Consider the following 27,169-nt stretch of genomic DNA (forward strand, 5'->3'; position numbering starts at 1 on the left):
TATTCCCTATATAATGCACTACTATAGACCAGAGCCCTATTCCCTATATAGTACACTACTTTAGACCAGAGCCCTATTCCCTATATAATACACTACTATAGACCAGAGCCCTATTCCCTATATAGTACACTACTTTAGACCAGAGCCCTATTCCCTATATAGTGTACTACTTTAGACCAGAGCCCTATTCCCTATATAGTGTACTACTTTAGACCAGAGCCCTATTCCCTATATAATGCACTACTATAGACCAGAGTCCTATTCCCTATATAGTACACTACTTTAGACCAGAGCCCTATTCCCTATATAGTACACTACTATAGACCAGAGCCCTATTCCCTATATAGTACACTACTTTAGACCAGAGCCCTATTCCCTATATAGTGTACTACTTTAGACCAGAGCCCTATTCCCTATATAGTGTACTACTTTAGACCAGAGCCCTATTCCCTATATAATGCACTACTATAGACCAGAGCCCTATTCCCTATATAGTACACTACTTTAGACCAGAGCCCTATTCCCTATATAGTACACTACTATAGACCAGAGCCCTATTCCCTATATAGTACACTACTTTAGACCAGAGCCCTATTCCCTATATAGTGTACTACTTTAGACCAGAGCCCTATTCCCTATATAATGCACTACTATAGACCAGAGCCCTATTCCCTATATAGTACACTACTTTAGACCAGAGCCCTATTCCCTATATAGTACACTACTTTAGACCAGGGCCCTATTCCCTATATAGTACACTACTTTAGACCAGAGCCCTATTCCCTATATAGTGTACTACTTTAGACCAGAGCCCTATTCCCTATATAGTGTACTACTTTAGACCAGAGCCCTATTCCCTATATAATGCACTACTATAGACCAGAGCCCTATTCCCTATATAGTACACTACTTTAGACCAGAGCCCTATTCCCTATATAGTACACTACTATAGACCAGAGCCCTATTCCCTATATAGTACACTACTTTAGACCAGAGCCCTATTCCCTATATAGTGTACTACTTTAGACCAGAGCCCTATTCCCTATATAGTGTACTACTTTAGACCAGAGCCCTATTCCCTATATAATGCACTACTATAGACCAGAGCCCTATTCCCTATATAGTACACTACTTTAGACCAGAGCCCTATTCCCTATATAGTACACTACTTTAGACCAGGGCCCTATTCCCTATATAGTACACTACTTTAGACCAGAGCCCTATTCCCTATATAGTGTACTACTTTAGACCAGAACCCTATTCCCTATATAGTACACTACTATAGACCAGAGCCCTATTCCCTATATAGTGTACTACTTTAGACCAGAGCCCTATTCCCTATATAGTGTACTACTTTAGACCAGGACCCTGGGCTATTTGGGACACAGTGGAGACATAACCAATATTGATGTGATTGACTGATTGCTTGATCTATTGATCTCTTGACAGGGACACCTGTTACTCTGTAGTCATTCTAGTAGTCTATATTAGACACCTGTTGTTACTCTGTAGTCATTCTAGTAGTCTCTATATTAGACACCTGTTGTTACTCTACTCTGTAGTCATTCTAGTAGTCTCTATATTAGACACCTGTTGTTACTCTACTCTGTAGTCATTCTAGTAGTCTCTATTAGACACCTGTTGTTACTCTACTCTGTAGTCATTCTAGTAGTCTCTATATTGTTACTCTACTCTGTAGTCATTCTAGTAGTCTCTATATTAGACACCTGTTGTTACTCTACTCTGTAGTCATTCTAGTAGTCTCTATATTGTTACTCTACTCTGTAGTCATTCTAGTAGTCTCTATATTGTTACTCTACTCTGTAGTCATTCTAGTAGTCTCTATATTAGACACCTGTTGTTACTCTGTAGTCATTCTAGTAGTCTCTATATTAGACACCTGTTGTTACTCTGTATTCATTCTAGTAGTCTATATTAGACACCTGTTGTTACTCTGTAGTCATTCTAGTAGTCTCTATATTAGACACCTGTTGTTACTCTGTAGTCATTCTAGTAGTCTCTATATTAGACACCTGTTGTTACTCTGTAGTCATTCTAGTAGTCTCTATATTAGACACCTGTTGTTACTCTACTCTGTAGTCATTCTAGTAGTCTCTATATTAGACACCTGTTGTTACTCTACTCTGTAGTCATTCTAGTAGTCTCTATACTAGACACCTGTTGTTACTCTGTAGTCATTCCAGTAGTCTCTATACTAGAAACCTGTTGTTACTCTGTAGTCATTATAGTAGTCTCTATATTAAACCCATGTTGTTACTCTGTAGTCATTCTAGTAGTCTCTATACTAGACACCTGTTGTTACTCTACTCTGTAGTCATTCTAGTAGTCTCTATACTAGACACCTGTTGTTACTCTGTAGTCATTCCAGTAGTCTCTATATTAGACACCTGTTGTTACTCTACTCTGTAGTCAGTCTAGTAGTCTCTATATTGTTACTCTACTCTGTAGTCATTCTAGTAGTCTCTATATTGTTACTCTACTCTGTAGTCAGTCTAGTAGTCTCTATATTGTTACTCTACTCTGTAGTCATTCTAGTAGTCTCTATATTAGACACCTGTTGTTACTCTACTCTGTAGTCATTCTAGTAGTCTCTATATTGTTACTCTACTCTGTAGTCATTCTAGTAGTCTCTATATTGTTACTCTACTCTGTAGTCATTCTAGTAGTCTCTATATTAGACACCTGTTGTTACTCTGTATTCATTCTAGTAGTCTCTATATTAGACACCTGTTGTTACTCTACTCTGTAGTCATTATAGTAGTCTCTATATTAGACACCTGTTGTTACTCTGTATTCAGTCTAGTAGTCTCTATGTTGTTACTCTACTCTGTAGTCATTCTAGTAGTCTCTATATTAGACACCTGTTGTTACTCTGTAGTCATTCTAGTAGTCTCTATATTGTTACTCTACTCTGTAGTCATTCTAGTAGTCTCTATATTAGACACCTGTTGTTACTCTACTCTGTAGTCATTCTAGTAGTCTATATTAGACACCTGTTGTTACTCTGTAGTCATTCTAGTAGTCTCTATATTAGACACCTGTTGTTACTCTACTCTGTAGTCATTCTAGTAGTCTCTATATTAGACACCTGTTGTTACTCTACTCTGTAGTCATTCTAGTAGTCTCTATACTAGACACCTGTTGTTACTCTGTAGTCATTCCAGTAGTCTCTATACTAGAAACCTGTTGTTACTCTGTAGTCATTATAGTAGTCTCTATATTAAACCCATGTTGTTACTCTACTCTGTAGTCAGTCTAGTAGTCTCTATATTGTTACTCTACTCTGTAGTCATTCTAGTAGTCTCTATATTGTTACTCTACTCTGTAGTCAGTCTAGTAGTCTCTATATTGTTACTCTACTCTGTAGTCATTCTAGTAGTCTCTATATTAGACACCTGTTGTTACTCTACTCTGTAGTCATTCTAGTAGTCTCTATATTAGACACCTGTTGTTACTCTGTAGTCATTCTAGTAGTCTCTATACTAGACACCTGTTGTTACTCTGTAGTCATTCTAGTAGTCTCTATATTAGACACCTGTTGTTACTCTACTCTGTAGTCAGTCTAGTAGTCTCTATATTAGACACCTGTTGTTACTCTACTCTGTAGTCATTCTAGTAGTCTCTATATTAGACACCTGTTGTTACTCTGTATTCAGTCTAGTAGTCTCTATATTGTTACTCTACTCTGTAGTCATTCTAGTAGTCTCTATATTGTTACTCTACTCTGTAGTCATTCTAGTAGTCTCTATATTAGACACCTGTTGTTACTCTACTCTGTAGTCATTCTAGTAGTCTCTATATTAGACACGTTGGTACTCTACTCTGTAGTCAGTCTAGTAGTCTCTATATTAGACACCTGTTGTTACTCTACTCTGTAGTCATTCCAGTAGTCTCTATACTAGGCACCTGTTGTTACTCTGTAGTCATTCCAGTAGTCTCTATACTAGACACCTGTTGTTACTCTGTAGTCATTCTAGTAGTCTCTATATTAGACACCTGTTGTTACTCTACTCTGTAGTCAGTCTAGTAGTCTCTATATTAGACACCTGTTGTTACTCTACTCTGTAGTCATTCTAGTAGTCTCTATATTAGACACCTGTTGTTACTCTGTATTCAGTCTAGTAGTCTCTATATTGTTACTCTACTCTGTAGTCATTCTAGTAGTCTCTATATTGTTACTCTACTCTGTAGTCATTCTAGTAGTCTCTATATTAGACACCTGTTGTTACTCTGTAGTCATTCTAGTAGTCTCTATATTAGACACCTGTTGTTACTCTACTCTGTAGTCATTCTAGTAGTCTCTATATTAGACATGTTGGTACTCTACTCTGTAGTCAGTCTAGTAGTCTCTATATTAGACACCTGTTGTTACTCTACTCTGTAGTCATTCTAGTAGTCTCTATACTAGACACCTGTTGTTACTCTGTAGTCATTCCAGTAGTCTCTATACTAGACACCTGTTGTTACTCTGTAGTCAGTCTAGTAGTCTCTATATTAGACACCTGTTGTTACTCTGTAGTCATTCTAGTAGTCTCTATATTGTTACTCTACTCTGTAGTCATTCTAGTAGTCTCTATATTAGACACCTGTTGTTACTCTGTAGTCATTCTAGTAGTCTCTATATTAGACACCTGTTGTTACTCTGTAGTCATTCTAGTAGTCTCTATATTAGACACCTGTTGTTACTCTACTCTGTAGTCATTCTAGTAGTCTCTATATTAGACACCTGTTGTTACTCTACTCTGTAGTCATTCTAGTAGTCTCTATACTAGACACCTGTTGTTACTCTGTAGTCATTCCAGTAGTCTCTATACTAGACACCTGTTGTTACTCTGTAGTCAGTCTAGTAGTCTCTATATTAGACACCTGTTGTTACTCTGTAGTCATTCTAGTAGTCTCTATATTGTTACTCTACTCTGTAGTCATTCTAGTAGTCTCTATATTAGACACCTGTTCTTACTCTGTAGTCATTCTAGTAGTCTCTATATTGTTACTCTACTCTGTAGTCATTCTAGTAGTCTCTATATTAGACACCTGTTGTTACTCTGTAGTCATTCTAGTAGTCTCTATATTAGACACCTGTTGTTACTCTACTCTGTAGTCATTCTAGTAGTCTCTATATTAGACATGTTGGTACTCTACTCTGTAGTCAGTCTAGTAGTCTCTATATTAGACACCTGTTGTTACTCTACTCTGTAGTCATTCTAGTAGTCTCTATACTAGACACCTGTTGTTACTCTGTAGTCATTCCAGTAGTCTCTATACTAGACACCTGTTGTTACTCTGTAGTCAGTCTAGTAGTCTCTATATTAGACACCTGTTGTTACTCTGTAGTCATTCTAGTAGTCTCTATATTGTTACTCTACTCTGTAGTCATTCTAGTAGTCTCTATATTAGACACCTGTTGTTACTCTGTAGTCATTCTAGTAGTCTCTATATTAGACACCTGTTGTTACTCTGTAGTCATTCTAGTAGTCTCTATATTAGACACCTGTTGTTACTCTACTCTGTAGTCATTCTAGTAGTCTCTATATTAGACACCTGTTGTTACTCTACTCTGTAGTCATTCTAGTAGTCTCTATACTAGACACCTGTTGTTACTCTGTAGTCATTCCAGTAGTCTCTATACTAGACACCTGTTGTTACTCTGTAGTCAGTCTAGTAGTCTCTATATTAGACACCTGTTGTTACTCTGTAGTCATTCTAGTAGTCTCTATATTGTTACTCTACTCTGTAGTCATTCTAGTAGTCTCTATATTAGACACCTGTTCTTACTCTGTAGTCATTCTAGTAGTCTCTATATTAGACACCTGTTGTTACTCTGTAGTCATTCTAGTAGTCTCTATATTAGACACCTGTTGTTACTCTACTCTGTAGTCATTCTAGTAGTCTCTATATTAGACACGTTGGTACTCTACTCTGTAGTCAGTCTAGTAGTCTCTATATTAGACACCTGTTGTTACTCTACTCTGTAGTCATTCTAGTAGTCTCTATACTAGACACCTGTTGTTACTCTGTAGTCATTCCAGTAGTCTCTATACTAGACACCTGTTGTTACTCTGTAGTCAGTCTAGTAGTCTCTATATTAGACACCTGTTGTTACTCTGTAGTCATTCTAGTAGTCTCTATATTGTTACTCTCTCTGTAGTCATTCTAGTAGTCTCTATATTAGACACCTGTTGTTACTCTGTAGTCATTCTAGTAGTCTCTATATTAGACACCTGTTGTTACTCTGTAGTCATTCTAGTAGTCTCTATATTAGACACCTGTTGTTACTCTACTCTGTAGTCATTCTAGTAGTCTCTATATTAGACACCTGTTGTTACTCTACTCTGTAGTCATTCTAGTAGTCTCTATACTAGACACCTGTTGTTACTCTGTAGTCATTCCAGTAGTCTCTATACTAGACACCTGTTGTTACTCTGTAGTCAGTCTAGTAGTCTCTATATTAGACACCTGTTGTTACTCTGTAGTCATTCTAGTAGTCTCTATATTGTTACTCTACTCTGTAGTCATTCTAGTAGTCTCTATATTAGACACCTGTTCTTACTCTGTAGTCATTCTAGTAGTCTCTATATTAGACACCTGTTGTTACTCTGTAGTCATTCTAGTAGTCTCTATATTGTTACTCTACTCTGTAGTCATTCTAGTAGTCTCTATATTGGGATATATATATATTGGGGCGGCAGGGTATCCTAGTGGTCAGAGCGTTGGACTAGTAACCGAAAGGTTGCAAGTTCATATCCCCAAGTTCATATCCTACAAATCTGTCGTTCTGCCCCTGAACAGGCAGTTAACCCACTGTTCCTAGGCCGTCATTGAAAATAAGAATTTGTTCTTAACTGACTTTCCTAGTTAAATAAAGGTAAAATAAATGAATTGGGATCAGTCAGCCTCTCTCTCTCTCTCTGTGTGTGTGTAGTACCTCCGTTGCTGTTGTCGTAAGGGTAGCTGGCCACCACAGCCTCTCTCTCTGTGTGTGATGGTGTAAAGTACCTCCGTTGCTGTTGTCGTAAGGGTAGCTGGCCACCACAGCCTCTCTCTCTGTGTGATGGTGTAAAGTACCTCCGTTGCTGTTGTCGTAAGGGTAGCTGGCCACCACAGCCTCTCTCTCTGTGTGTGATGGTGTAAAGTACCTCCGTTGCTGTTGTCGTAGGGGTAGCTGGCCACCACAGCCCCACCGTGCAGGTTGGCCGACAGGACGAAGCTCTCAGTCTTCAGCCAGTCCATAATGGCTCTCACCTCCATCTCTGTCATTCCACTCTCCTTCTTAGAGAAGGCATCTGGAAAGTTCCTGTTCAGATCGATGCCGTTCTTATTGAACCTGTCAGGGAACCATATGACAAAATACAGAATATTAAGTTCACTAGGTACCGACCAAATAAAATACCATTTTAATTTGTCACATGCGCCGAATACAACAGGTGTAGGTAGACCTTAGTGAAATGCTGAATACAACAGGTGTAGGTAGACCTTAGTGAAATGCTGAATACAACAGGTGTAGGTAGACCTTAGTGAAGTGCTGAATACAACAGGTGTAGGTAGACCTTAGTGAAATGCTGAATACAACAGGTGTAGGTAGACCTTACAGTGAAATGCTGAATACAACAGGTGTAGGTAGACCTTACAATGAAATGCTGAATACAACAGGTGTAGGTAGACCTTACAGTGAAATGCTGAATACAACAGGTGTAGGTAGACCTTAGTGAAATGCTGAATACAACAGGTGTAGGTAGACCTTAGTGAAATGCTTCCTTACAAGCCCTTAACCAACAATGCAGTTAAGAAAATACCAACAAAAAAAGTAAGAGATAACAAATAATTAAATAGCAGCAGTAAATAACAATAGCGGGGCTTTATACAGGGGGTACCGGTACAGAGTCAATGTGGAGGCTATATACAGGGGGTACCGGTACAGAGTCAATGTGGAGGCTATATGCAGGGGGTACCGATACAGAGTCAATGTGGAGGCTATATACAGGGGGTACCGATACAGAGTCAATGTGGAGGCTATATACAGGGGGTACCGGTACAGAGTCAATGTGGAGGCTATATACAGGGGGTACCGGTACAGAGTCAATGTGGAGGCTATATACAGGGGGTACCGGTACAGAGTCAATGTGGAGGCTATATACAGGGGGTACCGGTACAGAGTCAGTGTGGAGGCTATATACAGGGGGTACCGGTACAGAGTCAGTGTGGAGGCTATATACAGGGGGTACCGGTACAGAGTCAGTGTGGAGGCTATATACAGGGGTACCGGTACAGAGTCAATGTGGAGGCTATATACAGGGGGTACCGGTACAGAGTCAGTGTGGAGGCTATATACAGGGGGTACCGGTACAGAGTCAGTGTGGAGGCTATATACAAGGGGTACCGGTACAGAGTCAGTGTGGAGGCTATATACAGGGGGTACCGGTACAGAGTCAATGTGGAGGCTATATACAGGGGATACCGGTACCGAGTCAATGTGGAGGCTATATACAGGGGGTACCGGTACAGAGTCAATGTGGAGGCTATATACAGGGGGTACCGGTACAGAGTCAATGTGGAGGCTATATACAGGGGGTACCGGTACAGAGTCAATGTGGAGGCTATATACAGGGGGTACCAGTACAGAGTCAATGTGGAGGCTATATACAGGGGGTACCGGTACAGAGTCAATGTGGAGGCTATATACAGGGGGTACCGGTACAGAGTCAATGTGCTGGGGCACCGGTATTGAGGTAATATGTACATATAGGTAGAGTTATTAAAGTGACTATGCATCGATAATAAGAGAGTAGCAGCGGTGTAAAATGGAGGGGCAATGCAAATAGTCTGGGTCGCAATTTGATTAGATGTTCAGGAGTCTTATGGCTTGGGGGTAGAAGCTGTTTAGAAGCCTCTTGGACCTAGACTTGGCGCTCAGGTACCACTTGCAGTGCGGTAGCAGAGAGAACAGTCTATGACAAGGGTGGCTGGAGTCTGACCATTTTCAGGTCCTTCCTCTGACACCACCTGGTATAGAGGTCCTGGATGGCAGGAAGCTTGGCCCCAGTGATGTACTGGACCGTATTCAGTACCCTCTGTAGTGCCTTGCGGTCGGATGCCAAGCAGTTGCCAGACCAGGCAGTGATGCAACCTGTCAGGATGCTCTTGATGGTGCAGCTGTAAAACCTTTTGAGGATCTGAGGACCCATGCCAAATCATTTTAGTCTCCTGAGGGGGAATAGATTTTGTCCTGCCCTCTTCACGACTGTCTTGGTGTGCTTGGACCATGTTAGTTTGTTGGTGATGTGGACACCAAGGAACTTGAAACTCTCAACCTGCTCCATTGCAGCCCCGTCGATGAGAATGGAGGCGTGCTCGGCCCACCTTTTCCTGTAGTCCACAATCATCTCCTTTGTCTTGATCACGTTGAGGGAGAGGTTGTTGTCCTGGCACCACACGGTCAGGTCTCTGACCTCCTCCCAATAGGCTGTCTCATAGCTGTTGGTGATCAGGCCTACCACTGTTGTGTCATCAGCAAACTTAATGATGGTGTTGGAGTCATGCCTAGCTGTGCAGTCACGAGTGAACAGGGAGTACAGAAGGGGACTGAGCACGCACCCCTGAGGGGCTCCAGTGTTGAGGACCAGCGTGGCGGATGTGTCGTTACCTACCCTTACCACCTGGGGGTGGCCCGTCAGGAAGTCCAGGATCCAGTTGCAGAGGGAGGTGTTTAGTCCCAGGGTCCTTATCTTAGTGATGAGCTTTGAGGGCACTATGGTGTTGAACGCTGAGCTGTAGTCAATCAATAGCATTCTCAGATAGGTGTTCCTTTTGTCCAGGTGGGAATGGGCAGTGTGACGTGCAATAGAGATTGCATCATCTGTGGATCTGTTGGTGCAGTATGCAAATTGGAGTGGGTCTAGGGTTTCTGGGATAATGGTGATGTGAGCCATGACCAGCCTTTCAAAGCATTTCATGGCTACAGACGTGAGTGCTACGGATCGGTAGTCATTAAGGCAGGTTACCTTAGTGTTCTTGGGCACAGGGACTATGGTGGTCTGCTTGAAACACGTTGGTATTACAGACAGGGAGAGGTTGAAAATGTCAGTGAAGACCCTAGCCAGTTGGTCAGCGCATGCTCGGAGTACACGTCCTGGTAATCCATCTGGAACTGCGGTCTTGAATGTTGACCTGTTGAAAAGGTCTTAATCACATCGGATGCCAGAGAGCATGATCATACAGTCATCCGGAACAGCTGATGCTCTCATGCATGTTACTTGCCTCGAAGCGAGCATAGAAGTTATTTAGCTTGTCTGGTAGGATTGTGTCACTGGGCAGCTCTTGGCTGTGCTTCCCTTTGTAGTCTGTAATAGTTTGCAGGCCCTGCCACATCTGACGAGCGTTGGAGCCGGTGTAGTATGATTCAATCTTAGTCCTGTATTGAGGCTTTGCCTGTTTGATGGTTCATCGGAGGGCATAGCGGGATTTCTTATAAGCTTCTGGGTTAGAGTTCCGCTCCTTGAAAGCGGCAGCTCTACCCTTTAGCTCAGTGCGAATGTTGCCTGTAATTCATGGTTTCTGGTTGGGGTATGTACGTACAGTCCCTGTGGGAACGACATCCTCGATGACCTTTTTGATGAAGCCAGTGACTGATGTGGTGTACTCCTCAATGCCATCAGAAGAATCCTGGAACATATTCCAGTCTGTGCTAGCAAAGCAGTCCTGTAGTTTAGCATCTGCTTCATCTGACCACTTTTTTTTATAGACAGAGTCACTGGTGCTTCCTGCTTTAATTTTCGCTTGTAAGCAGGATAGAAGTATGGTCAGATTTACCAAATGGAGGGCGAGGGAGAGCTTTGTATCCGTCTCTGTGTGTGGAGTAAAGGTGGTCTAGAATTGTTTCCCCTCTGGTTGCACATTTAACATGCTGATAGAAATTTGGTAAAATGGATTTAAGTTTCCCTGCATTAAAGTCCCCGGCCACTAGGAGCGCCGCCTCTGGATGAGCGTTTTCCTTTTTGCTCATGGCGGATTACAGCTCATTGAGTGTGGGTTTAGTGCCAGCATCAGTCTGTGGTGGTATATAGACAGCTACGAAAAATACAGATGAAAACTCTCACGGTAGATAGTGTGGTCTACAGCTTATCATGAGATACTCTTCCTCAGGCGAGCAAAACCTCGAGACGTCCTTAGATATCGTGCACCAGCTGTTGTTTACGTAAATGCATAGGCCCCGGCCGCGTGTCTTAAAAGAGGCTGCTGTCCTGTCCTGACGATACAGTGTATAACCCGCCAGCTGTATGGTAATGCCGTCGTTCAGACATGGATCTCGTTAAGGGTTGTATTGTTTCAGAGTTGGAATGTTTTAGTTCAAGTTCAGGTTTATTCCCCCCCCCCCCCAAGTTTATTCCCCCCCACAGAGCCATCAGTACAAACTGAGATCCATGGGACATGGTTCATCCCCCCACAGAGCCATCAGTACAAACTGAGATCCATGGGACATGGTTTATTCCCCCCCACAGAGCCAACACCCGTCTCTCTCTCTCTCGCCCCCCCTCTCTCGCCCTCTCTTTGATCTGAAAAGACATTCAGAGCACTGATATCCCATTCAGTGTGATCAGACCGTTCCTTATTTAAAAACAGTCATTGGTCCATTCATAAGATTCAGGCAGAGAGCTCCAATTGAAATTCTGGTGTCGCTGTTTACCCAGTGACGAGCGAGGATACCAAACAGTCACTCACCGTACAGACTAAGGTGGCCCTATACCAAACAGTCACTCACCGTACAGACTAAGGTGGCCCTATACCAAACAGTCACTCACCGTACAGACTAAAGTGGCCCTATACGAAACAGTCACTCACCGTACAGACTAAGGTGGCCCTATACCAAACAGTCACTCACCGTACAGACTAAAGTGGCCCTATACGAAACAGTCACTCACCGTACAGACTAAGGTGGCCCTATACCAAACAGTCACTCACCGTACAGACTAAGGTGGCCCTATACCAAACAGTCACTCACCGTACAGACTAAGGTGGCCCTATACCAAACAGTCACTCACCGTACAGACTAAAGTGGCCCTATACGAAACAGTCACTCACCGTACAGACTAAGGTGGCCCTATACCAAACAGTCACTCACCGTACAGACTAAGGTGGCCCTATACCAAACAGTCACTCACCGTACAGACTAAAGTGGCCCTATACGAAACAGTCACTCACCGTACAGACTAAGGTGGCCCTATACCAAACAGTCACTCACCGTACAGACTAAAGTGGCCCTATACGAAACAGTCACTCACCGTACAGACTAAGGTGGCCCTATACCAAACAGTCACTCACCGTACAGACTAAGGTGGCCCTGTACCAAACAGTCACTCACCGTACAGACTAAGGTGGCCCTATACCAAACAGTCACTCACCGTACAGACTAAGGTGGCCCTATACCAAACAGTCACTCACCGTACAGACTAAGTTGGCCCTATACCAAACAGTCACTCACCGTACAGACTAAGGTGGCCCTATACCAAACAGTCACTCACCGTACAGACTAAGGTGGCCCTATACCAAACAGTCACTCACCGTACAGACTAAAGTGGCCCTATACGAAACAGTCACTCACCGTACAGACTAAGGTGGCCCTATACCAAACAGTCACTCACCGTACAGACTAAAGTGGCCCTATACGAAACAGTCACTCACCGTACAGACTAAGGTGGCCCTATACCAAACAGTCACTCACCGTACAGACTAAGGTGGCCCTATACCAAACAGTCACTCACCGTACAGACTAAGGTGGCCCTATACCAAACAGTCACTCACCGTACAGACTAAAGTGGCCCTATACCAAACAGTCACTCACCGTACAGACTAAGGTGGCCCTATACCAAACAGTCACTCACCGTACAGACTAAGGTGGCCCTATACCAAACAGTCACTCACCGTACAGACTAAAGTGGCCCTATACGAAACAGTCACTCACCGTACAGACTAAGGTGGCCCTATACCAAACAGTCACTCACCGTACAGACTAAAGTGGCCCTATACGAAACAGTCACTCACCGTACAGACTAAGGTGGCCCTATACCAAACAGTCACTCACCGTACAGACTAAGGTGGCCCTGTACCAAACAGTCACTCACCGTACAGACTAAGGTGGCCCTATACCAAACAGTCACTCACCGTACAGACTAAGGTGGCCCTATACCAAACAGTCACTCACCGTACAGACTAAGGTGGCCCTATACCAAACAGTCACTCACCGTACAGACTAAGGTGGCCCTATACCAAACAGTCACTCACCGTACAGACTAAGGTGGCCCTATACGAAACAGTCACTCACCGTACAGACTAAGGTGGCCCTATACCAAACAGTCACTCACCGTACAGACTAAGGTGGCCCTATACGAAACAGTCACTCACCGTACAGACTAAGGTGGCCCTATACCAAACAGTCACTCACCGTACAGACTAAGGTGGCCCTATACCAAACAGTCACTCACCGTACAGACTAAGGTGGCCCTGTACCAAACAGTCACTCACCGTACAGACTAAGGTGGCCCTATACCAAACAGTCACTCACCGTACAGACTAAGGTGGCCCTATACCAAACAGTCACTCACCGTACAGACTAAGGTGGCCCTATACCAAACAGTCACTCACCGTACAGACTAAGGTGGCCCTGTACCAAACAGTCACTCACCGTACAGACTAAGGTGGCCCTATACCAAACAGTCACTCACCGTACAGACTAAGTTGGCCCTATACCAAACAGTCACTCACCGTACAGACTAAGGTGGCCCTATACCAAACAGTCACTCACCGTACAGACTAAGGTGGCCCTATACCAAACAGTCACTCACCGTACAGACTAAGGTGGCCCTATACCAAACAGTCACTCACCGTACAGACTAAGGTGGCCCTATACCAAACAGTCACTCACCGTACAGACTAAGGTGGCCCTGTACCAAACAGTCACTCACCGTACAGACTAAGGTGGCCCTATACCAAACAGTCACTCACCGTACAGACTAAGGTGGCCCTATACCAAACAGTCACTCACCGTACAGACTAAGGTGGCCCTATACCAAACAGTCACTCACCGTACAGACTAAGGTGGCCCTGTACCAAACAGTCACTCACCGTACAGACTAAGGTGGCCCTATACCAAACAGTCACTCACCGTACAGACTAAGGTGGCCCTATACCAAACAGTCACTCACCGTACAGACTAAGGTGGCCCTATACCAAACAGTCACTCACCGTACAGACTAAGGTGGCCCTATACCAAACAGTCACTCACCGTACAGACTAAGGTGGCCCTATACCAAACCACTGTCATGCTACTGTTCTCTCTCTCTCTCTCTCTGCTCTGTGATGACATTCACAGTGACTTCACACCTCCAACACCATCCAGTAACATCGTTCGAGCGTCTTCAGATACATAAATCAAATGTCGGTCCCATTCATGAGGTTCAGGGCCAGTCGATTCAAATTCCTACTGTTTATCTCTGCGTCCCAAATAACACACTATTCCCTATATAGTGCACTACTCTTGACCAGCGCATAGCTACTATATAGGGAAATGTGACGCTGTGAGTCGAGAAGCAGGTGAAAACGTTGAATAGAACAAACGAGACAGCGTAACAGTGGAGGTATAGGTATTAACACAGGGACAATACTTACTGAGGAGTGAACGTGAGGGAGGGACAGATAAAGGGGAGGTCGTGGAGCGACAGATAAAGGGGAGGTAATTTGGTCCAGGTGTGAATCCTGATGATCTACAGGTGTGAATCCTATGATCTACAGGTGTGAATCCTGATGATCTACAGGTGTGAGTAATGATGATCTACAGGTGTGAATCATGATGATCTACAGGTGTGAATCATGATGATCTACAGGTGTGAATCATGATGATCTACAGGTGTGAATCCTGATGATCTACAGGTGTGAATCCTGATGATCTACAGGTGTGCGTAATGATGATCTACAGGTGTGCGTAATGATGATCTACAGGTGTGCGTAATGATGATCTACAGGTGTGCGTAATGATGATCTACAGGTGTGAATCCTGATGATCTACAGGTGTGAGTAATGATGATCTACAGGTGTGAATCATGATGATCTACAGGTGTGAATCATGATGATCTACAGGTGTGCGTAATGAAGATCTACAGGTGTGAATCATGATGATCTACAGGTGTGCGTAATGAAGATCTACAGGTGTACGTAATGAAGAATCCAAGGCCCGGTGGTTAGTAATCCGGCGACGTCGAACGCCGGAGGGGAGGAGCAGGAGGAGTCGACGTGGCAGGAATAGGGGGCCACTTGTGACACAAGCCAGGGGGTAAAAGGAGAAGGAAGGAGGCTCCGAGCGATAGAGGAGGAGGAGGAAGGAGAAGGAAGGAGGCTCCGAGCGGAGGAGGAAGTGCCAGGATGTTTGCTGAACTCGTCAGTGTGTGACCAGGCCGGGATGCGTGGGGAATTAGGTAAACATTATAAGGCTATCTATCCCCCCCTCCCCTCTACTCTACACCACCTCTCCCCAGAGCACAGAGAGCTCTTTATCCCCACTCTGCCTCTCAAGGAGGGGAACACAGCTCTGCTAGTGTCAAGGGGAGAAGACATGATTCACTCCCAGGCCGTGTCTCTACATCAGGGGAGAAGACATGATTCACTCCCAGGCCGTGTCTCTACATCAGGGGAGAAGAAGACATGATTCACTCCCAGGCCGTGTCTCTACATCAGGGGAGAAGAAGACGTGATTCACTCCCAGGCCGTGTCTCTACATCAGGGGAGAAGAAGACGTGATTCACTCCCAGGCCGTGTCTCTACATCAGGGAAGAAGAAGACGTGATTCACTCCCAGGCCGTGTCTCTACATCAGGGAAGAAGAAGACGTGATTCACTCCCAGGCCGTGTCTCTACATCAGGGGAGAAGAAGACATGATTCACTCCCAGGCCGTGTCTCTACATCAGGGGAGAAGAAGACATGATTCACTCCCAGGCCGTGTCTCTACATCAGGGAAGGAGAAGACATGATTCACTCCCAGGCCGTGTCTCTACATCAGGGGAGAAGAAGACATGATTCACTCCCAGGCCGTGTCTCTACATCAGGGGAGAAGAAGACATGATTCACTCCCAGGCCGTGTCTCTACATCAGGGGAGAAGAAGACATGATTCACTCCCAGGCCGTGTCTCTACATCAGGGAAGGAGAAGACATGATTCACTCCCAGGCCGTGTCTCTACATCAGGGAAGAAGAAGACATGATTCACTCCCAGGCCGTGTCTCTACATCAGGGAAGAAGAAGACATGATTCACTCCCAGGCCGTGTCTCTACATCAGGGAGAAGAAGACATGATTCACTCCCAGGCCGTGTCTCTACATCAGGGGAGAAGAAGACATGATTCAATCCCAGGCCGTGTCTCTACATCAGGGAAGAAGAAGACATGATTCACTCCCAGGCCGTGTCTCTACATTAGGGAAGAAGAAGAAGACATGATTCACTCCCAGGCCGTGTCTCTACATCAGGGAAGAAGAAGACATGATTCACTCCCAGGCCGTGTCTCTACATCAGGGGAGAAGAAGACATGATTCACTCCCAGGCCGTGTCTCTACATCAGGGGAGAAGACATGATTCACTCCCAGGCCGTGTCTCTACATCAGGGGAGAAGACATGATTCACTCCCAGGCCGTGTCTCTACATCAGGGAGCTTCAACTCTTTTGACCAGGGACCCCCTTCCAGGAAAACGTCCGACCCAGGGGCCCCTATCATACGTTAACTAAGTTATTATTATTTTTCTTCACATCTCGTCTTATCAGGTGAATGACAATGTGGTGGAGAATTAAATCAACGTTATATAATGAATCTGTTTTGGTAGATAAGAGTTCAGGTGGACCTTGGCTTCAGCAAAACGCTGGAAAGGAGGGGTGCTGGAAGGCAATGAGAAAAACCATGAAAAAGGGCTGACCAAGAAACTGATTCAAGGCAGAAAGGTGGTTTTTGCCTGGTTTAACGGTCTGGCCGGTGTGGCTGACTGCCTGGTTTATCTGTCTGGCCGGTGTGGCTGACTGCCTGGTTTAGCTGTCTGGCAGGTGTGGCTGACTGCCTGGTTTAACGGTCTGGCCGGTGTGGCTGACTGCCTGGTTTAGCTGTCTGGCAGGTGTGGCTGACTGCCTGGTTTAACGGTCTGGCAGGTGTGGCTGACTGCCTGGTTTAACGGTCTGGCAGGTGTGGCTGACTGCCTGGTTTAACGGTCTGGCAGGTGTGGCTGACTGCCTGGTTTAACGGTCTGGCAGGTGTGGCTGACTGCCTGGTTTAACGGTCTGGCAGGTGTGGCTGACTGCCTGGTTTAACGGTCTGGCCGGTGTGGCTGACTGCCTGGTTTAGCTGTCTGGCAGGTGTGGCTGACTGCCTGGTTTAACGGTCTGGCAGGTGTGGCTGACTGCCTGGTTTAACGGTCTGGCAGGTGTGGCTGACTGCCTGGTTTAACGGTCTGGCAGGTGTGGCTGACTGCCTGGTTTAACGGTCTGGCAGGTGTGGCTGACTGCCTGGTTTAACGGTCTGGCAGGTGTGGCTGACTGCCTGGTTTAACGGTCTGGCAGGTGTGGCTGACTGCCTGGTTTAACGGTCTGGCAGGTGTGGCTGACTGCCTGGTTTAACGGTCTGGCAGGTGTGGCTGACTGCCTGGTTTAGCTGTCTGGCCGGTGTGGCTCACTGCCTGGTTTATCTGTCTGGCCGGTGAGGCTGACTGCCTGGTTTATCTGTCTGGCCGGTGTGGCTGACTGCCTGGTTTATCTGTCTGGCCGGTGTGGCTGACTGCCTGGTTTATCTGTCTGGCCGGTGTGGCTGACTGCCTGGTTTATCTGTCTGGCCGGTGTGGCTGACTGCCTGGTTTATCTGTCTGGCCGGTGTGGCTGACTGCCTGGTTTATCTGTCTGGCCGGTGAGGCTGACTGCCTGGTTTATCTGTCTGGCCGGTGTGGCTGACTGCCTGGTTTAGCTGTCTGGCCTGTGTGGCTCACTGCCTGGTTTAGCTGTCTGGCCTGTGTGGCTCACTGCCTGGTTTAGCTGTTTTGCCGGTATGGCTGACTGCTTGGTTTAGCTGTCTGGCCGGTGTGGCTCACTGCCTGGTTTAGCTGTCTGGCCGGTGTGGCTGACTGCCTGGTTTATCTGTCTGGCCGGTGAGGCTGACTGCCTGGTTTATCTGTCTGGCCGGTGTGGCTGACTGCCTGGTTTAGCTGTCTGGCCTGTGTGGCTCACTGCCTGGTTTAGCTGTCTGGCCTGTGTGGCTCACTGCCTGGTTTAGCTGTTTTGCCGGTGTGGCTGACTGCTTGGTTTAGCTGTCTGGCCGGTGTGGCTGACTGCCTGGTTTATCTGTCTGGCCGGTGTGGCTGACTGCCTGGTTTAACGGTCTGGCCGGTGTGGCTGACTGCCTGGTTTATCTGTCTGGCCGGTGTGGCTGACTGCCTGGTTTATCTGTCTGGCCGGTGTGGCTGACTGCCTGGTTTATCTGTCTGGCCGGTGTGGCTGACTGCCTGGTTTATCTGTCTGGCCGGTGTGGCTGACTGCCTGGTTTATCTGTCTGGCCGGTGTGGCTGACTGCCTGGTTTAGCTGTCTGGCCTGTGTGGCTCACTGCCTGGTTTAGCTGTCTGGCCTGTGTGGCTCACTGCCTGGTTTAGCTGTTTTGCCGGTGTGGCTGAGGATCTGTCTCCATTAGGGGGTCAGGATCTGTCTCCATTAGGGGGTCAGGATCTGTCTCCATTAGGGGTCAGGATCTGTCTCCATTAGGGGTCAGGATCTGTCTCCATTAGGGGGTCAGGATCTGTCTCCATTAGGGGTCAGGATCTGTCTCCATTAGGGGTCAGGATCTGTCTCCATTAGGGGTCAGGATCTGTCTCCATTAGGGGTCAGGATCTGTCTCCATTAGGGGTCAGGATCTGTCTCCATTAGGGGGTCAGGATCTGTCTCCCTTAGCGGGTCAGGATCTGTCTCCCTGACCTTTCAGCAAATGACCAGTAGGAAATATCCCAGATTGTGCCTTTAACAGTGCTTAAAAACACAGCACGACCAGGTCACACACACACACACACGAGATCAGGTCTGTTTACCCCAGACCACAGAGAAACAAATGATCCCCTGCAGGAATTCCGATGAGCTTTAGATGTTTACAACTCTTTGATGTGGAGAGTTTGTGGTCTGCTAATGCTCGTCATCCACTACACAGACATCTTTATATCATCAACGCATCTTCAACAGCATCTTCATTACGGGGGGCTCACTACCATGGCTTTTAACTTCCAAGAATTAGAATTTAGGAAAAACATACGTATCTCTGGGTGGTCGAAGGTTTGAAAAACTCAACAGTTAAGAAACCACCAGGATGCCTGGTTAAATCTGTCACTGTGTTTTAATGGTACCATATCGCTGGCTGCCTGGTTAAATCTGTCACTGTGTCTTAATGGTACCATATCGCTGGCTGCCTGGTTAAATCTGTCACTGTGTCTTAATGGTACCATATCGCTGGCTGCCTGGTTAAATCTGTCACTGTGTTTTAATGGTACCATATTGCTGGCTGGATGCCTGGTTAAATCTGTCACTGTGTTTTAATGGTACCATATCGCTGGCTGGATGCCTGGTTAAATCTGTCACTGTGTTTTAATGGTGCCATATCGCTGGCTGCCTGGTTAAATCTGTCACTGTGTTTTAATGGTACCATATCGCTGGATGCCTGGTTAAATCTGTCACTGTGTTTTAATGGTACCATATCGCTGGATGCCTGGTTAAATCTGTCACTGTGTCTTAATGGTGCCATATCGCTGGCTGCCTGGTTAAATCTGTCACTGTGTCTTAATGGTACCATATCGCTGGCTGCCTGGTTAAATCTGTCACTGTGTCTTAATGGTACCATATCGCTGGATGCCTGGTTAAATCTGTCACTGTGTCTTAATGGTACCATATCGCTGGCTGCCTGGTTAAATCTGTCACTGTGTCTTAATGGTACCATATCGCTGGCTGCCTGGTTAAATCTGTCACTGTGTTTTAATGGTACCATATTGCTGGCTGGATGCCTGGTTAAATCTGTCACTGTGTTTTAATGGTACCATATCGCTGGCTGGATGCCTGGTTAAATCTGTCACTGTGTTTTAATGGTGCCATATCGCTGGCTGGATGCCTGGTTAAATCTGTCACTGTGTTTTAATGGTACCATATCGCTGGCTGGATGCCTGGTTAAATCTGTCACTGTGTCTTAATGGTACCATATCGCTGGCTGGATGCCTGGTTAAATCTGTCACTGTGTCTTAATGGTACCATATCGCTGGCTGGCTGCATGGTTAAATCTGTCACTGTGTCTTAATGGTACCATATCGCTGGCTGGATGCCTGGTTAAATCTGTCACTGTGTTTTAATGGTACCATATCGCTGGCTGCCTGGTTAAATCTGTCACTGTGTCTTAATGGTACCATATCGCTGGATGCCTGGTTAAATCTGTCACTGTGTCTTAATGGTACCATATCGCTGGCTGCCTGGTTAAATCTGTCACTGTGTCTTAATGGTACCATATCGCTGGCTGCCTGGTTAAATCTGTCACTGTGTCTTAATGGTACCATATCGCTGGCTGCCTGGTTAAATCTGTCACTGTGTCTTAATGGTACCATATCGCTGGCTGGATGCCTGGTTAAATCTGTCACTGTGTTTTAATGGTGCCATATCGCTGGCTGGATGCCTGGTTAAATCTGTCACTGTGTTTTAATGGTACGATATCGCTGGCTGCCTGGTTAAATCTGTCACTGTGTCTTAATGGTACCATATCGCTGGCTGCTTGGTTAAATCTGTCACTGTGTCTTAATGGTACCATATCGCTGGCTGGATGCCTGGTTAAATCTGTCACTGTGTTTTAATGGTACCATATCGCTGGCTGGATGCCTGGTTAAATCTGTCACTGTGTCTTAATGGTACCATATCGCTGGCTGGATGCCTGGTTAAATCTGTCACTGTGTTTTAATGGTACCATATCGCTGGCTGGATGCCTGGTTAAATCTGTCACTGTGTCTTAATGGTACCATATCGCTGGCTGGATGCCTGGTTAAATCTGTCACTGTGTCTTAATGGTACCATATCGCTGGCTGGCTGCATGGTTAAATCTGTCACTGTGTCTTAATGGTACCATATCGCTGGCTGGATGCCTGGTTAAATCTGTCACTGTGTTTTAATGGTGCCATATCGCTGGCTGGATGCCTGGTTAAATCTGTCACTGTGTCTTAATGGTACCATATCGCTGGCTGGATGCCTGGTTAAATCTGTCACTGTGTTTTAATGGTGCCATATCGCTGGCTGGATGCCTGGTTAAATCTGTCACTGTGTCTTAATGGTACCATATCGCTGGCTGCCTGGTTAAATCTGTCACTGTGTCTTAATGGTACCATATCGCTGGCTGCCTGGTTAAATCTGTCACTGTGTTTTAACGGTACCATATCGCTGGCTGGATGCCTGGTTAAATCTGTCACTGTGTTTTAATGGTACCATATCGCTGGCTGGATGCCTGGTTAAATCTGTCACTGTGTTTTAATGGTGCCATATCGCTGGCTGGATGCCTGGTTAAATCTGTCACTGTGTCTTAATGGTACCATATCGCTGGATGCCTGGTTAAATCTGTCACTGTGTCTTAATGGTACCATATCGCTGGATGCCTGGTTAAATCTGTCACTGTGTTTTAATGGTGCCATATCGCTGGCTGCCTGGTTAAATCTGTCACTGTGTTTTAATGGTACCATATCGCTGGCTGCATGGTTAAATCTGTCACTGTGTCTTAACGGTACCATATCGCTGGCTGCCTGTCACTGTGTCTTAACGGTACCATACCTGTCACGCCCTGACCTTAGAGATCCTTATTATTCTATATGTTTGGTTCGGTCAGGGTGTGACTCGGGTGGGAAATTCTGTGTTTTCCATTTCTTTTGTTGGCCGGTTATTGGTTCCCCATCAGGGACAGCTGTCTATCGTTGTCTCTGATTGGGAATCATACTTAGGCAGCCTGTTTTCCACCTGAGTTTGTGGGATCTTGTTTTCTGTAGCCTGACAGAACTGTGCGCTTTCGGGTTTTTTCCACTTTTTGTAATTTTGTTTGAGTGTTTTTTTAAAAATATTAAAATCATGAACCCTTTCCACGCTGCTCCTTGGTCTACTCATTATACCACCAACGAGAGCCGTTACAATACCACTCGCTGCAATCGTTTGTTTTTAGGGAACACAAACAGTTTATGACTCTCACAATACAGCTGATCCTCATTAGGCAATAAGAAGAAAACAACTTTCCTAATGGAAGACTAGACTCTTTCTGCTGTCACCTTGTTTTACTGACAACTTGACAGTATATATAGATCAGAAAAAAAACTATTGCCATTAAGAAACGTTGCCAGGAATTAGCCTCGATGTTGTACACAGGAAGTTGAGAATCATCCGCATCGACAATCACTACAGTGTGTCTGGATAGGGATTCAACCAGCGTAGTAGTCAGTTGGAAAATACTACCCAGCTGATCCTAAACCAGTCTGGTGGAATATTCTAATTGTCTTATTAGCATGTATAATCATAGCCAATCACATATGATAATAATGATGACATCATAATGTTGTTCTCTTTGTTACCACAGTCTAGTGTCCTATAGAGGGGACAGGTCCCTACTGTATAGAGCAGGACTCTAGTGTACTATAGAGGGGACAGGTCCCTACTGTATAGTGAACTAGAGTCCTGCTCTATACTGTAGGGAATAGGACCACCTGGCATGATGACTCCTTGCTGTCCCCAGTCCACCTGGCTGTGCTGCTGCTCCAGTTTCAACTGTTCTGCCTGCGGCTATGAAACCCTGACCTGTTCGCCGGACGTGCTACCTGTCCCAGACCTGCTGTTTTCATCTCTCTAGAGACAGCAGGAGCGGTAGAGATACTCTCAATGATCAGCTATGAAAAGCCAACTGACATTTACTCCGGAGATGCTGACTTGCTGCACCCTCGACAACTACTGTGATTATTATTATTTGACCATGCTGGTCATTTATGAACATTTGAACATCTTGGCCATGTTCTGATATAATCTCCACCCGGCACAGGCAGAAGAGGACTGGCCACCCCTCATAGCCTGGTTCCTCTCTAGGTTTCTTCCTAGGTTCTGGCCTTTCTAGGGAGTTTTTCCTAGCCACCGTGCTTCTACACCTGCATTGCTTGCTGTTTGGGGTTTTAGGCTGGGTTTCTGTACAGCACTTTGAGATATCAGCTGATGTACGAAGGGCTTTATAAATACATTTGATTTGAATAAACTTCCATTTGGGAGGCACACAGAGATATATGAGAAGACATGAGGATGTTTCCTGTCTAGCTATGTGACATTTATAGTGTTTATAAAATACTATTCCGTCCATTCTCAGGGCAGAGAGAGAGACAGAGAGAGAGACAGACAGAGAGACAGACAGAGAGAGAGACAGAGAGAGACAGAGAGAGACAGAGAGAGACAGAGAGAGACAGAGAGAGACAGAGAGAGAGACAGAGAGAGAGACAGAGAGAGAGACAGAGAGAGAGACAGAGAGAGAGACAGAGAGAGAGACAGAGAGAGAGACAGAGAGAGAGACAGAGAGAGAGACAGAGAGAGAGACAGAGAGAGAGACAGAGAGAGAGACAGAGAGAGACAGAGAGAGAGACAGAGACAGACAGAGACAGACAGAGACAGACAGAGAGAGACAGAGAGACAGAGAGACAGAGAGAGACAGAGAAACAGAGAGAGAGACAGAGAGAGAGACAGACATTGTCCCTTTTGTACTTATTTTCACATTTGAAATTAATTTATTATTTTGGAACTGTTAATCTTTGTTTATTTCACTTTTGTTTATTATCTACATACAGTATATGTTTCCCATGCCAATAAATATCTTAAATTGAATTGAGAGAGAGAGAGAGAGAGAGAGAGAGAGAGAGAGAGAGAGAGAGAGAGAGAGAGAGAGAGAGAGAGAGAGAGAGAGAGAGAGAGAGAGAGAGAGAGAGAGAGAGAGAGAGAGAGAGAGAGAGAGAGAGAGAGAGAGAGAGAGAGAGAGAGAGAGAGAGAGAGAGTAAAGGAGAGAGAGAGAAGAAAAGAGAGGGGGGGTAGATAGAGGGAAAGAGAAAGAGAGAACGTGGGCGAGAGACAGCGTCTCACTTTCAGTTACTATAAACAGATTCCTTAAAACAACCCAGGAATACTCCTTGAAGAGATGTCCCTGCAGTTAACCCCTGTTAAAACACTCCATGATGCTCTCATACCCCAGCAGGGGTCATGGGTCCCCTGTCTGAGTGCCCTCTCTGGGGTGCCATCACCGGTCCGGTGGGGGTACTATGGAGGGAGATGGATGGCCCGGTAAATGGACCGGGGCAGCGTACTGTTTATACCCAGACATAAACAGACGTATACCAGACCTGACAACACATAAAATTGGTGATTTAGGCAGGGGAGAAAGCAGGCCCGTCTGTCTGTCTCTGTCTGTGAAGTGAATGGGTATCCTCCAGGTGCTTGAGAGTCTTACCTTGCTCACTAACCCCCTCCCCAACCCTTCCTCACCCCTGCCCATATCCTCCTCACCCCCAGCCTCAGAGCCTCTCTGAGGTGTTTCAACAGCTATGGTATCGTGACTGTGGGAAAAGTAGGGCTGTCCCCGACCCAAAAAATAATAATCTTGGTCGACCAAAAGTAGTCTGTTCTTTGGACCAATCGATTGATCAAAGTGTATTGTTCCATACCTATGTATGTGAGCTTGTCTGATGCTTTAAGTTTAAGGTTTGACGAAATGTGACAAATGCCTCAAGAGGGCGCCAGAAATCTAGATAAACAAAAAAACAACCTGACCCAACTATTCACCTCCTGCTCCTGCTGGCTCTCAGATTCTGACGTTGCTCTCCTGAAGTTGCTGTAACAGGCTACATCAACAACCTTTCTCATGTTGAATATATCTTACCATCTCTACCCATCTAGGTGCCAGTTATGGTTGAATACATCTTACCATCTCTACCCATCTAGGTGCCAGTTATGGTTTTATGGTTGAATACATCTTACCATCTCTACCCATCTAGGTGCCAGTTATGGTTTTATGGTTGAATATATCTTACCATCTCTACCCATCTAGGTGCCAGTTATGGTTTTTATATTCACATTTCCGTGAAGGTTTAATTGATAATAATCTCAATTATTTAGATCCAGCAGCATACCATCCTGCATCCCACTGCTGCCTTGCTTCTGAAGCTAAGCAGGGTTGGTCCTGGTCAGTCCCTGGATGGGAGACCAGATGCTGCTGGAAGTGGTGTTGCCAGTAGGAGCCACTCTCAGGGTGCTGTCTTTCAAATGGGATGTTAAAATGGGTGTCCTGACTCTAGGTTGTTAAAGATCCCATGGCACTTATTGGAAGAGTAGGGGTGTTAATCCCGGTGTTGTGGCTAAATTCCCAATCTGGCCCTCAAACCATCACAGTCACCTAATAATCCCCAGTTAACAATTGGCTCATTCATCCCCCTCCTCTCACCAACCTATTCCCCAGGTTGTTGCTGTACATGAGAATGTGTTCTCAGTCAACTTACCTGGCAAAATAATTAACTATATATATATATATATATATATATATATATATATATATAGTTAATCAAAATTACAAAACCTAAAAAGTAACTTCTATGTCAAAATAGTCTACACAAAGCCAACAAATAAAAACATTGCAGTACGCAACTCGAAAATATCCTATAAAATCACATTGTTGCAGACAGGCCACGTGTAGCCAAACTTGAAACCTTGTCTCAACTATTAACTTGGGTCAGGCCAGAAGCTTGCACTAGCGAACTTCCAACATTGTGTAAAATATTCTGGGCCCTCAGAGAGAGTTTCCCCACCAGTGAGCTCGGGACAGACACAGCTGTAGACTATTTGCACAAGGGATAAGAAGCAGGAGCTGAGTACTGACACCTCACACGTTCTATTGCTTGAGCTCCGGTTCTTCTTATAGAATATTAGATCAGAAGTATTGAGGAGTTCCGGCACCCAAAATGAGTTCCGGAACCTATTTCAGTCCATGTCAATCACTGATAAGAAGTAATCAGATTTTTTTTTTTTTTGGAGTTTAGTTTTTAGGAACTATTGTAATTCTCAATGGATGATTTGCTTGCTCTTTGGAGGTGAAGAAAACATTATTTTGAGAAGCTCCACAGGTCATTAGTGGTGGCGTGTTAAGCCAATCAGAAACACTATCAGATCCACAAAAGGGGCACATTTATTTGCCTACATTTGCGCACAGGCCAGGTAGCCCATAGGCCTACTTCTATGTGTAAATCAGGCCAGGTAGCCCATAGGCCTACTTCTATGTGTAAATCAGGCCAGGTAGCCTATAAGCCTACTTATATGTGTAAATCAGGCCAGGTAGCCTATAAGCCTACTTATATGTGTAAATCAGGCCAGGTAGCCTATAAGCCTACTTCTATGTGTAAATCAGGCCAGGTAGCCTATAAGCCTACTTCTATGTGTAAATCAGGCCAGGTAGCCTATAGGCCTACTTCTATGTGTAAATCAGGCCAGGTAGCTCATAGGCCTACTTCTATGTGTAAATCAGGCCAGGTAGCTCATAGGCCTACTTCTATGTGTAAATCAGGCCAGGTAGCTCATAGGCCTACTTCTATGTGTAAATCAGGCCAGGTAGCTCATAGGCCTACTTCTATGTGTAAATCAGGCCAGGTAGCTCATAGGCCTACTTCTATGTGTAAATCAGGCCAGGTAGCTCATAGGCCTACTTCTATGTGTAAATCAGGCCAGGTAGCTCATAGGCCTACTTCTATGTGTAAATCAGGCCAGGTAGCTCATAGGCCTACTTCTATGTGTAAATCAGGCCAGGTAGCCCATAGGCCTACTTCTATGTGTAAATCAGGCCAGGTAGCCCATAGGCCTACTTCTATGTGTAAATCAGGCCAGGTAACCCATAGGCCTACTTCTATGTGTAAATCAGGCCAGGTAGCCCATAGGCCTACTTCTATGTGTAAATCAGGCCAGGTAGCCCATAGGCCTACTTCTATGTGTAAATCAGGCCAGGTAGCCCATAGGCCTACTTCTATGTGTAAATCAGGCCAGGTAGCCCATAGGCCTACTTCTATGTGTAAATCAGGCCAGGTAGCCCATA

At 45.3% G+C, this 27,169-nt stretch overlaps 1 pseudogene; it reads right to left on the reverse strand.

Annotated features, from left to right (window-relative positions):
- LOC124021902 overlaps positions 1–27,169 on the reverse strand; it is a 110,014-nt pseudogene that overhangs the window by 16,275 nt on the left and 66,570 nt on the right.

This window comes from Oncorhynchus gorbuscha, unplaced genomic scaffold (assembly GCF_021184085.1).
Source record: "Oncorhynchus gorbuscha isolate QuinsamMale2020 ecotype Even-year unplaced genomic scaffold, OgorEven_v1.0 Un_scaffold_1248, whole genome shotgun sequence".
Taxonomy (NCBI): Eukaryota; Metazoa; Chordata; class Actinopteri; order Salmoniformes; family Salmonidae; genus Oncorhynchus; species Oncorhynchus gorbuscha.